Below are 12,260 nucleotides of genomic sequence, written 5' to 3' on the forward strand. Positions count from 1 at the left end.
ATTTTAAATTTAGCTTGCAGACGCCAGTAGGGCGGATTAGTGACGGGAGAGAAGCAAGTCGGATGGATTATCAACGGGGAAGAGAACGCACACAACGACAAGGAAACAGCACAACGACGGGGAAGCGAGTGAGCCGGCAAGGCAGATGAAGCTTATTGAAGACTTGTGTTAATTAAACAAGGATAGGAAACTTTATCGTCGAGTCGATTTTCAATGTTAAACATATTCAAGAGAATATTTATCACTTAGTTAGTGTGCTTCCGCGACTCTTTTAGAAGTTGTTGGTAGAATTTTTATAGCACTTTGTTTTCTTACATCTACTTTACTTATTTCACAATGTTATTATTAATCTTTTAAACATATATAACGTGCACTTATAGCTATTTTTTAGCATTGTTTCTACAGTAAGTACTAGTATATCAAATTAAGCCTGCGTTCCATTTGAACAACTGTAATACTTTAAATAATAGTTTCTTTTTATCTTATTTAGGAGCAGCTAAACCAACCTAACAACATCGTAATTGATGACGGTTACAATATAATTCGAGAATATTAATACCAAAAATCAAAATAATTCAAGTAGCATACGATAAAAAAGGGTGGAATACAAATATTTTGTTTAAAACGGCCTATTTTTCGTCTATAGTAATTTTAATGTATTTAAAGTTAGATTACTGACTAAAGACGTTTATTATATAAGCTGTAAAAATAATTACAAGAATATTATAACCAATAATCGAAATAACTCAAATAATGTATCCAATATTTATTTCAACAGTTTATTACAAACAAAACAATGTTTCACTCCTATACTTGCATATAGGAGATCCTCAGTTGTTGTAAATAGGTCTGAAAAATTTTTTTGTACAAAATAAATGGAAGTGAAACAAAAATAAAAACTAAAAACTAATGGTTTAAGAGCAAAAATAAATCTTAAATATACTAAACTTAAGTAAAAAAATTTTTTAGTTTATGTTACGCTTTTAAGAATTTTGTTGGTAAGATAGACAAAAAAAAAAAAAAAATAGTGCTACATACGTTAAAATAGTAAAACATGACTCACATTGAAGTTAGTTGCCAGAAAAAACAAATAGAATACTAAACACAACATTTGCAATTGATAATGCTATAAATTGACTGTTTAAACTAAAAGATAAAAATTTCAAAGTTAGGTTCATGACGTAACTATATTGGCGCACAATTTGAATTAATATACTTTAGTTACAAAGTTAGAAAATTTTTGTTAAATTGCCTTATTGAATAAAGATAATGTATTCAAAAGTTTTAGTTTGGTATCGTGCTTTGGTGTAAATAAAAAAAGGAAACAATTTTTACATGGGCGATAAAAACTCTTTACAATTACAAATAATTTAACTTACTAATCAGCGGGTGCTAGTTTAAGTTTTAAAGCAGAGCTTTTGGAAATGTGGACAGTTTGCAAATAGTTCGTACCTCTTATTTAAGTTGACTTTTTTCTTAGCATTGGCTATCTATATTTTTTCTAAAATACAGGTTTTGCAGATGCTATGTATGCTTTTAATTTCCCCAATGTGGTGAAGGATGCTCCATTTTATGTCGTAGGTGATGAAAATCACCTACGACAAATAGATGTGAAAATCAGCCGATTTTAACATCTAAAGGAGTTTTAATACTTTAAATTTAACATTTCTAACCGAAGAGGTTTATCTAATAAGCTGTATGATATATTACAAGAATATTATAGCCAACAATCGAAATAACTCAAATACTGTACGATAAACAATGATTATTGCAAGTTTTTCGTCTTAAACGGCCGATTTTGACTTCAAAAGGAATTTTAATATTTTAAAACTAATATTTTTAACCGAAGACGTTTATTGAATTACCTTTAAGAGATAGTACAAGAATATTGTATTTATATCGAAATATTTCAAATAATGAACGATAAACAATGTTTATTGCAAGTATTTTGTCTTAAACAGCCGATTTTGACGTCAAAAGAATTTCAATACATTAAAACTAATATGCCAAACCGAAGAGCTTTATTTAGTAGCTCTACAAAATATTACAAGAATAGTATAACCAATAATCGAAATAACTTAAATACTGTACGATAAACAATGTTTATTGAAGGTATTTCGTCTTAAACAGCCGATTTTGACGTGAAGTTTGAATACTTTAAAACTAATATTCCTGACCGAAGAGGTTTATTTAATATGCTGTAAGATTTATTACGAGAATATTATAACTTTAAATCGAAATAACTTAAATAATGTAAAATAAAAAGAAATATTTTGTTCAAAATAGCCTATTATAACGTCTATAGTAGTTTTAGTAATTTAAAATTAGATCGCAAAACAAAGACGTTAATTAAATAAGATGTACAAAATATTACATGAACATTATAACCAAAAGTCGAAGTAACTTAAATAATAAACGATACACAATGTTTATCGCAAATTTTTGGTCTAAAACAGCCGATTTTGACGTCAAAAGGAGTTTTAATACTTTAAAACTACCATCCTAACAGAAGAGCTTTATTTAATAAGCTGTACGAAATATTACATAAATCTTATTATTGAAATCGAAATAACTAAAATAATGTACGAAAAACGATGTTTATTGTAAGTATTTCGTCTTTAACAAACGATTTTGACATCTAAAGGAGTTTTAATTCTTTAAAACTAAGATTCCTTACCGTTAAGGTTTATCATATTAGCTGTTTGATATATTACAAGAATATTAATACTAATAATCAAAGTAATTCAAATAACGTACGATAAAAAAGGGTTTAATACAGTTATGTAGTTTAAAACAGCTTTTTATAACATCTATAGTAATTTTGATATGTCTAAAGTTAAATTACTAACCAAAGACGTTAATTAAATTAGCTATACGAAATCAAAAAGAATATATATACTAGAAATGTAATAACTCGAATAATGTACGACAAACAATGTTTATTGCAAGCATTTTGTCTAAAATAAACTATTTTGACATGAAAAGGAGTTTTAGTCCTTTAAAACTAATATTCCTAACAGAATATTTAATTTAATAAGCCGTCTGATATATTACAAGAATATTAAAACCAACAATCGAAATAACTCAAATATTTTACGATAAACAATGTTTATTGTAAGTATTTCGTCTTCAACAGCCGATTTTGACGTCAAAAGGAGTTTTAATACTTAAAATCTAATATTCCTAATCGAAGAGGTATATTTAATATGCTGAATGATATATTACAAGAATATTGTAATTAATAATCGAAATAACTTAAATGATGTACGATAATAAGAGTTTATTACAGTTATTTAAGCTTTTAATATCATCTTTAGTAATTTTAAAATGTTTAAAGTTAGATTACTAACAAAAGACGTTAATTAAATTAGCTGTACGAAATGTTATAAGAGTATATATACCAAAAATCGAAATAACTTAAATAATGTACGATAAACAATGTTTATTGCAAGTATTTCTCCTTAAACAGCCGATTTTGACATCAAAAGGAGATTTAATACTTTAAAACTAATATTTTTAACCGAAGACATTTATTAAATTACCTTTACGAGTTATTACAAGAATATTGCAACTAATAATCGAAATAACTCAAATAATGTACGATAAAAAATGTTTATTGCAAGTGTTTCGTCTTAAACAGCTGATTTTGACGTCAAAAAGAGCTTAAATACTTTAAAATTAATAGTCCTAACGGAAGAGGTTTATTTAATAAGCTATCTGATAAATTACACAAATATTATAACCAACAATCGAAATAACTCAAATAATGAACGATAAACAAAGTTTAATGCAAGTGTTCATTCTTAAACAATCAAAATTGACGTCAAAATCAGTTTTAATACTTTAAAACTAATAGTCCTAGCCGAAAAGGTTTAGTTAATAAGCTGTATGATATATTACGAGAATATTATAACCAAAAATCGAAACAACTTAAATAATGTACGATAAACAATGTTTATTGCAAGTTTATCGTCTTAAACAGCCGATTTCGAAGTCAAAAGGAGTTTCAATACTTTACAACTAATATATTTAACTACTTTTACGAGTTATTACAAGAATATTGTAACTAATAATCGAAGCAACTTAAATAATGTACGATAAACAATGCTTATTGCAAGTTTTTTATCTTAAACAGCCGACTATGATGTCAAAAGGAATTTTAATACTTTATAACTAATATTTTTAACCGAAGAGGTTTATTTAATTAGCTGTATTATATATTTCAAGAATATTAATACCAATAGTCAAATGAATTCAAGTAGTGTACGATCAAAAAGAATTTAATAGAAGTATTTTGTTTAAAACATCATATTATAACGTCTATAGTCTTATCAAATAATGTACGATAAACAATGTGTATTGCAAGTATTTCGTCTGAAACAGCCAATTTTAAGGTCAAAAAGAGTTTTAATACTTTATAACTAATATATTTAACAGAAGACCTTTATTATAGTATCTTTATGAGTTATTACAAGAATATTGTAACTAATAATAGAAATAACCAAAATAATGAACGATAAACAATGTCTATTGACAGTATTTCGTCTTTTACAGCCAATTTTGACGTCAAAAGGAGTTTTTATACTTAAAAACTAATTTTCCTAACCGAAGAGGTTTATTTTATCAGCTGCATGATATATTTTAAGAATATTAATACCAATAATCGAAATAATTCAAACAGTGTACGACAAAAAAGGGTTTAATACAAGTATTTTGTTTACAACAGCCTATTGTAACGTCTATAGTACTTTTAATAAATTTAAAATTTGATTACTAATCATAGACGTGTATTAAACTAGCTGTACAAAATATTACAAGAATATTATGAACAAAAATCAAAATAGATCAAATATTGTACGAGAAACAATGTATATTGCAAGTATTTCGTCATAAACAGCCGATTTAACGTCTAAGGAGTTTTAATATATTAAAACTATTATTCCTTACCGAGGAAGTTTTAATTAATTAGTTGTATAATATATTTTAATAAAATTATTATCAATAATCTAAATAATTTAAATAGTTTACGATATAAAAGGTTCGATACAAGTATTTTGTTTAATAGAGACACTTATAACGTCTATAGTACTTTTCATAGGTTTAAAATTAGATTACTAACCGAAGAAATTTTTTTAGATTAGCTGTGCGAAATATTAAAAGAATATTATAACTAAAAATGGAAATAAGTCTTACAATGAACGACAAACAATGTTTATAGCAAGTGTTTCGTCATAAACAGCCGATTTTGACGTCAAAAGAAGTTTAAATACTCTAAACCTAATATTTCTAACCTTAGAGGTTTATTTTATAAGCGTATGATATTTTACAAAAATATTAATACCAAAAATCGAAATAATTCTAATAAGTTACAATAAACAATGTTTTTTGCAAGTAATTTGTCTTAAACAGTCGATTTCGAAGTCGAAAGGAGTTTTAATACTTTACAACTAATATTCCTAATCGAAGAACTTTATTAAACTACCTTTACGAATTTTTACAAGAATGTTGTAACTTATAATCGAAATAACTCAAATAATGTACGATAAACAATGTTAATTGCAAGTATCATGTCTTAAACAGAAAATTTTGACGTCAAAAGGAGTTTTAATACTTGGAAACTAATATTCCTAAAAATATTTAATTAGGTGTATGATATATTTCAAGAACATTAATTACAATAATCAAGATAATTCAAATAGTGAACGATAAAAAAGCGTTTAATACAATTACTTTGTTTAAAACTTTAATGTTATCTTTAATATTGTAGTTTTACTATGTTGAAAGTTAGATTAATAACCAAAGACGTTTATTAAATTAGCTGTACAAAATATTACAAGAATATTACAACCAAAAATTGAAATAACTTTAATAATGTACGATAAACAATGTTTATTGCAAGTATTTCGTCTTAAACAGCCGATTTTGACGTCAAAAGGAGTTTTAATACTTTAAAACTAACATTCCTAAACGAAGGGGTATATTTAATAAGTTTTATGATATATTACAAGAATATTAAAACAAAAAATCGAAATTACTCAAATACTGTACGATAAACAATTTTTATTGCATGTGTTTCGTATTAAACAGCCGATTTTGACGTCAAAAGGAATTTTAATACTTTAAACTAATATTTTTTACTGAAGACGTTTATTGTATTACCTTTACGAGTTATTACAAAAATACTATAACAAACAATCGAAACAACTCAAATAATGTTTATTGCAAGTGTCTCGTCTTAAACAGCCGATTTTGACGTCAAAAGGAGTTTTTATACTTTAAAACACTAAAAATTTTAACCGAAGACGTTTATTTAATTACCTTTACAAGTTATTACAAGAATATTGTAACTAATAATCAAAATAACTCTAATAATGTACGATAAACAATGTTTATTGCAAGTATTTCGTCTAAAACAGCCGATTTTGACGAGAAAAGGAATTTTAATAATTTAAAACTAATGTTTTTAACCGAAGACGTTTCTTGAATTACCTTTAAGAGATAGTATAAGAATATTGTATTTATATCAAAATATTTCAAATAATGAACGATAAACAATGTTTATTGCAAGTATTTCGTCTTAAACAGCCGATTTTGACGTTAAAAGGAGTTTTAATACATTAAAACTAATATTCCTAACCGAGGAGGTTTATTCAACAAACTGTATGATATATTACAAGAACATTATAACCAACAATCGAAATAACTTAAATACTGTACGATAAACAATGTTTATTGCAAGTGTTTTGTCTCAAACAGCCGATTTTGACATAAAATAAAATTTTAATACTTGAAAACCAATATTTTCAACCGCTGAGGTTTATTTGATAAGCTGTAATATATATTAAATGAATATTATAACCAACAATCGAATAAATTCTAATAGTTTACGATAGAAAGAATTTCATACAAGTATTTTGTTTTAAACAGCTTTAATAACATCTATAGTAATTTTGTAATGTTTAACGTTAGATTACTAACTAAAGACGTTTATTAAATAAGGTCTACAAAATACTACAAGAATATTATAACCGAAAGTCGAAATAACTCAAATAATGTACGATAACCAATGTTTATTGCAAGTATTTCGTCTTAAACAGCCGATTTTGACGTCAAAAGGAGTTTTAATACATTAAAACTAAAATTACTAACCGAGGAGGTTTATTTAATAAGCTGTCTGATATAACAAGAATATTAAATGAACAATCGAAGTAACTCAAATAAATTACGATAAACAATGTTTATTGCAAGTATTTCGTCTTAAACAGCCGATTTTGACGTCAAAAGAAGTTTTAATACATTAAAAATAAAATTCCTAACCGAGGAGGTTTTGTCAATAAACTGTATGATATATTACAAGAATATTATAACCAACAATCGAAATAACTTAAATACTGTACGATAAACAATGTTTAGATGCAAGTGTTTCGTCTATAACAGCCGATTTTACATAAAATAAAATTTTAATACTTTAAAACTAATTTCAACCGCTGAGGTTTATTTGATAAGCTGTAAGATATGTTCCATGAATATCATAACCAACAATCGAATAAATTCAAATAGTGTACGATAGAAAGAGTTTCATAAAAGTATTTTGTTTAAAACAGCCTATTATAACGTCTATAGTAATTTTGTAATGTTTAACGTTAGATTACTAACTAAAAAGTTTATTAAATAAGGTATACAAAATATTACAAGAATATTATAACCGAAAATCGAAATAACTCAAACAATGTACAATAAACAATGTTTATTGCAAGTATTTCGTCTTAAACAGCCGATTTTGACATAAAATAAAATTTTAATACTCTAAAACTAATATTTCTACTCGAAGAGATTTATTTAATTAGCTGTATTTTATATTTCAAGAATATTAATACCAATAATCAAAAAATTCAAATAGTGTACGATAAAAAAAAATTCAATTCAAATATTTTCTTTAAAACAGCCTATTATAAAGTCTATAGTAGTTTTAATATGTTTAAAGTTAGATTGCTAACCAAAGACGTTCACTAAATGAGCTAAACAAAGTATTATAAGAATATTATAACAAGAATACGAAAAAACTCAAATAATGTACGATAAACAATGTTTATTGCAAGTATTTTGTCTTAAACAGCTGATTTTTACGTCAAAAGCAGTTTTAATACTTTAAAACTAATATTACTAACTTAATAGATTTATTTAATTCACTGTATGATATATTGAAAGAATATTATAACTAACAATCTAAATAACTTGAATAATGTACGATAAACAATGTATATTGCGAGTGTTTCGTCTTAAACAGCCTATCTAGACGTCAAAAGGAGTTTGTTCACTTCAAGACTAATATTTTTAACTGATGACGTTTATTAAATTACGTTTACGAGTTATTACAAGAATATTGTAACTAATAATTGAAAAAACTCAAATAATGAACGATAAACAATGTTTATTGCAAGTATTAGTCTTAAACAGCCGATTTTGACGTCAAAAGGAATTTTAATACTTAAAAACTAATGTTCCTAACCGAAGAGGTTTATTTTATCAGCTGTATGATATATTTTAAGAATATTAATACCAATAATCGAAATAATTCAAACAGTGTACGACAAAAAAGGGTTTAATACAAGTATTTTGTTTACAACAGCCTATTGTAACGTCTATAGTACTTTTAATAAATTTAAAATTAGATTACTAACCAAAGACGTGCATTAAATTAGCTGTACGAAATATTACAAGAATATTATTAACAAAAATCAAAATAAACCAAATAATGTTCGAGAAACAATGTTTATAGCAAGTATTTCGTCTCAAACAGCCGATTTGACGTCAATAGAGTTTTAATATTTTAAAACTAATATTCCTAACCGAGGAGGTTTTAATTAATTAGCTGTATGATATATTCAAATAAAATTATCACCAGTTATCTAAATAATTTAAATAGTTTACGATAAAAATGGGTTCAATACAAGTATTTTGTTTAATTTATATAGTACTTTTCATAGGTTTAAAATTAGATTACTAAACGAAGAAGTTTATTAAATTAGCTGTGCTAAATATTACAAGAACATTAATACCAAAAAATCAAAATAACTCTAATAAGTTACGATAAACAATGTTTATTGCAAGTGTTTCATCTTAAACAGTCGATTTTGAAGTAAAAAGAAATTTTAATACTTTAAAACTAATATTCCTAACCGAATAACTTTATTTAACTAACTTTACGAGTTTTTACAAGAATGTTGTAACTAATAATCGAAATAACTCAAATAATTCACGATAAACAATGTTTATTGCAAGTATTTCGTCTTAAACAGCCGATTTTGACGTCAAAAGGAGTTTTAATACTTTAAAACTTATATTCCTTATCGAAGAGGTATATTTAATAAGCTGTATGACATATTATGAGAATATTATAACTAAAAATCGAGATAACTCAAAAATGTACGATAAACAATTTTTATTGCAAGTATATCGTCTTAAACAGCCGATTTTGACGTCAAAAGGAGTTTTAATACTTTAAAACTAATAAATTTAACCGAAGACCTTTTTGAAATTAGCTTTACGAGTTATTACAAGAATATTGTAACTAATAGTCGAAATATCTCAAATGATGTACGATAAATAATGTTTATTGCAAGTATTTCGTCTTAAACAGCCGATTTTGACGTCAAAGGAGTGTTAATACTTTAAAACTAATATTCCTAAACGAAGAGGTTTTAATTAATTAGCTGTAGGTTATATTTCTAGAAAATCAATACCAATAACCAAAATCAATTCAAATAGTTTACGATAAAAAATGGTTCAATACAAGTATTTATTTAATACAGCCAATTATAACGTCTATAGTACTTTTCATAGGTTTAAAATTAGATTACTAACCGAAGAAGTTTATTAGATTAGCTGTGCGAAATATTACAAGAATACAATAATCAAAAATGAAAATAACTCAAATAATGTACGAAAAACCTTGTCTATGGCAAGGATTTCGTCTTAAACAGCCGAATTTGACGTCAAAAGGAGTTTTAATACTTTAAAACTAATATTAATAACCGAATAGGTATATTTAATAAGCTGTATGATATATTAGAAGAATATTATAACCAACAATCGAAATAACTCTAATAATGAACGACAAACAATGTTTATAGCAAGTGTTTCGTCTTAAACAGCTGATTTTGACGTCAAAAGGAGTTTTAATACTCTGAAACTAAAATATTTAACCGAAGACCTATATAAAATTACCTTTACAACTTATTAAAAAAAAATTTTAACCAACAATCGAAATAAATTAAATAATTTACGATAAACAATGTTTATTGCAAGTCTTTTGTCTTAAACAGTCGATTTCGAAGTATAAAGGAGTTTTAATACTTTACAACTACAATAGTTAACCAAAGACCTTTATGAAACTACCTTTACGAGTTATTACAACATTATTGTAACTAAATATCGAAATAACTTAAATAATGTACGATAAACAATGCTTAATGCAAGTAATTTGTCATAAACAGCCGATTTTGACGTCAATAAGAGTTTAAATATTTAAAAACTATTACTCCTAACAAAAGAGGTTCATTTAATTAGCTGTATGATATATTCCAAGAATAATAATACCAATAATCAAAATAATTCAAATATAGTACGATAAAAAAGAATTTCATACAAGTATTTTGTTGAAAACAGCCTACTATAACGTCTTTAGTAATTTTGAAATGTTTAGAATTAGATTACTAACCAAAGACGTTTAGTAAATAAGCTGTTCAAAATGTTACAAGAATATTATACCCAAAAATCGAAATAACTCAAAAATGTACGGAAAACAATGTTAATGAAAGTATTTCGTTTTAAACAGCCGATTTTGACGTCAAAAGGAGTTTTAATACTTTAAAACTAATATTCCTAACCGAAGAGATTTATTTAATAAGCTGTATGATATATTACAAGACTATTATAACCAACAACCGAAATTACTTAAATAATTTACTACAAACAATGTTTATTGCAAGTGTTTCGTTTTAAACAGCCTATTCGGAAGTCAAAAGGAGTTTAAATACTTTACAACTAATATATTTAAACGAAGACGTTTATTAAACTACCTTTACGAGTTATCACAAGAATATTGTTTGTAACTAATAATCGAAATAACTTAAATAATGTACGATAATGCTTTTTGCAAGTATTTGTCTTCAACAGCCGATTTCGACGTCAAAAATAGTTTTAATACTTAAAACTAATATTTCTTACCGAAGAAGTTTATTAAATTAGCTGTATGATATATTTCATGAATATTAATACCAATAATCAAAATAATTTAAATAGTGAATAATAAAAAAGAACTTAATACAATTATAGGAAGGTTTTTGAACAAAGTTATATACCGTTTGAAACTTAAAATCAAAAGATTATTCATTTTGTTTTTTATATTTATTACACAAAGGTTTTTAAAATCATACAAGATTTCTTTGTCAAGTGATAAATTTTAAATTAAATTTGAAAAAAAAATTTAAAGTGAATAGCTTTAAAAATAACTATAAATTATGACGTATGAATAAATTAAAATAAATACAAAAATCAGAGTTTCAGTAATTAAAACAAAAAGTATGTTTATTAATAGATTGTTAATAATCTTGTTTTACCATTTAATTCTACTTGCGTATTTAAGTTAGGTTGCTCTTCCTCAATTAATATTGATTACAGGCTGTAAAATTCGCTTTTCTTACATCGTTTTAAAACTTTAAATTTTCAAACAATGTTAGAGTTTTGACAGGAAGTGCAATTAAAAAGATGTTCAACTATTGCGCTGTTTTTATCTGTTCCGCAGTGGTCTGTTATTCGTCAATATATTTGCCGTGATGTTTCTCAGATGTAAGAGATACTCTGATCTGCAGAGCAGGTGTATTTATAAATAACATTTGCGTCAAATACTTCCAGCATTTACTTAGATTTTTAACAATTTATTAAAAAACATACCTTTAATTTTAATTACTTCAAATAATGTATAATAAACAATGTTTAATGCAAGTATTTCGTCTTAAACAGCCGATTTTGACGTCAAAAGGAGTTTAAATAATTTAAAACTAATATTCTAAACCGAAAAAGTTTATTTAGTTAGCTGTATGATATATTACTGGAATATTAATACCAATAGTCAAAATAATTCAAATAGTGTACGATAAAAAAGGAATTAATACAAGTATTTTGTTTGCAACAGCCTTTTATTACGTATATAGTACTTTTAATATGTTTAAAAATAGATTACTAACCAAAGAAATTTA

This window comes from Thalia democratica, chromosome 2 (assembly GCF_965202585.1).
Source record: "Thalia democratica chromosome 2, ktThaDemo2.hap1.1, whole genome shotgun sequence".
NCBI lineage: Eukaryota > Metazoa > Chordata > Thaliacea > Salpida > Salpidae > Thalia > Thalia democratica.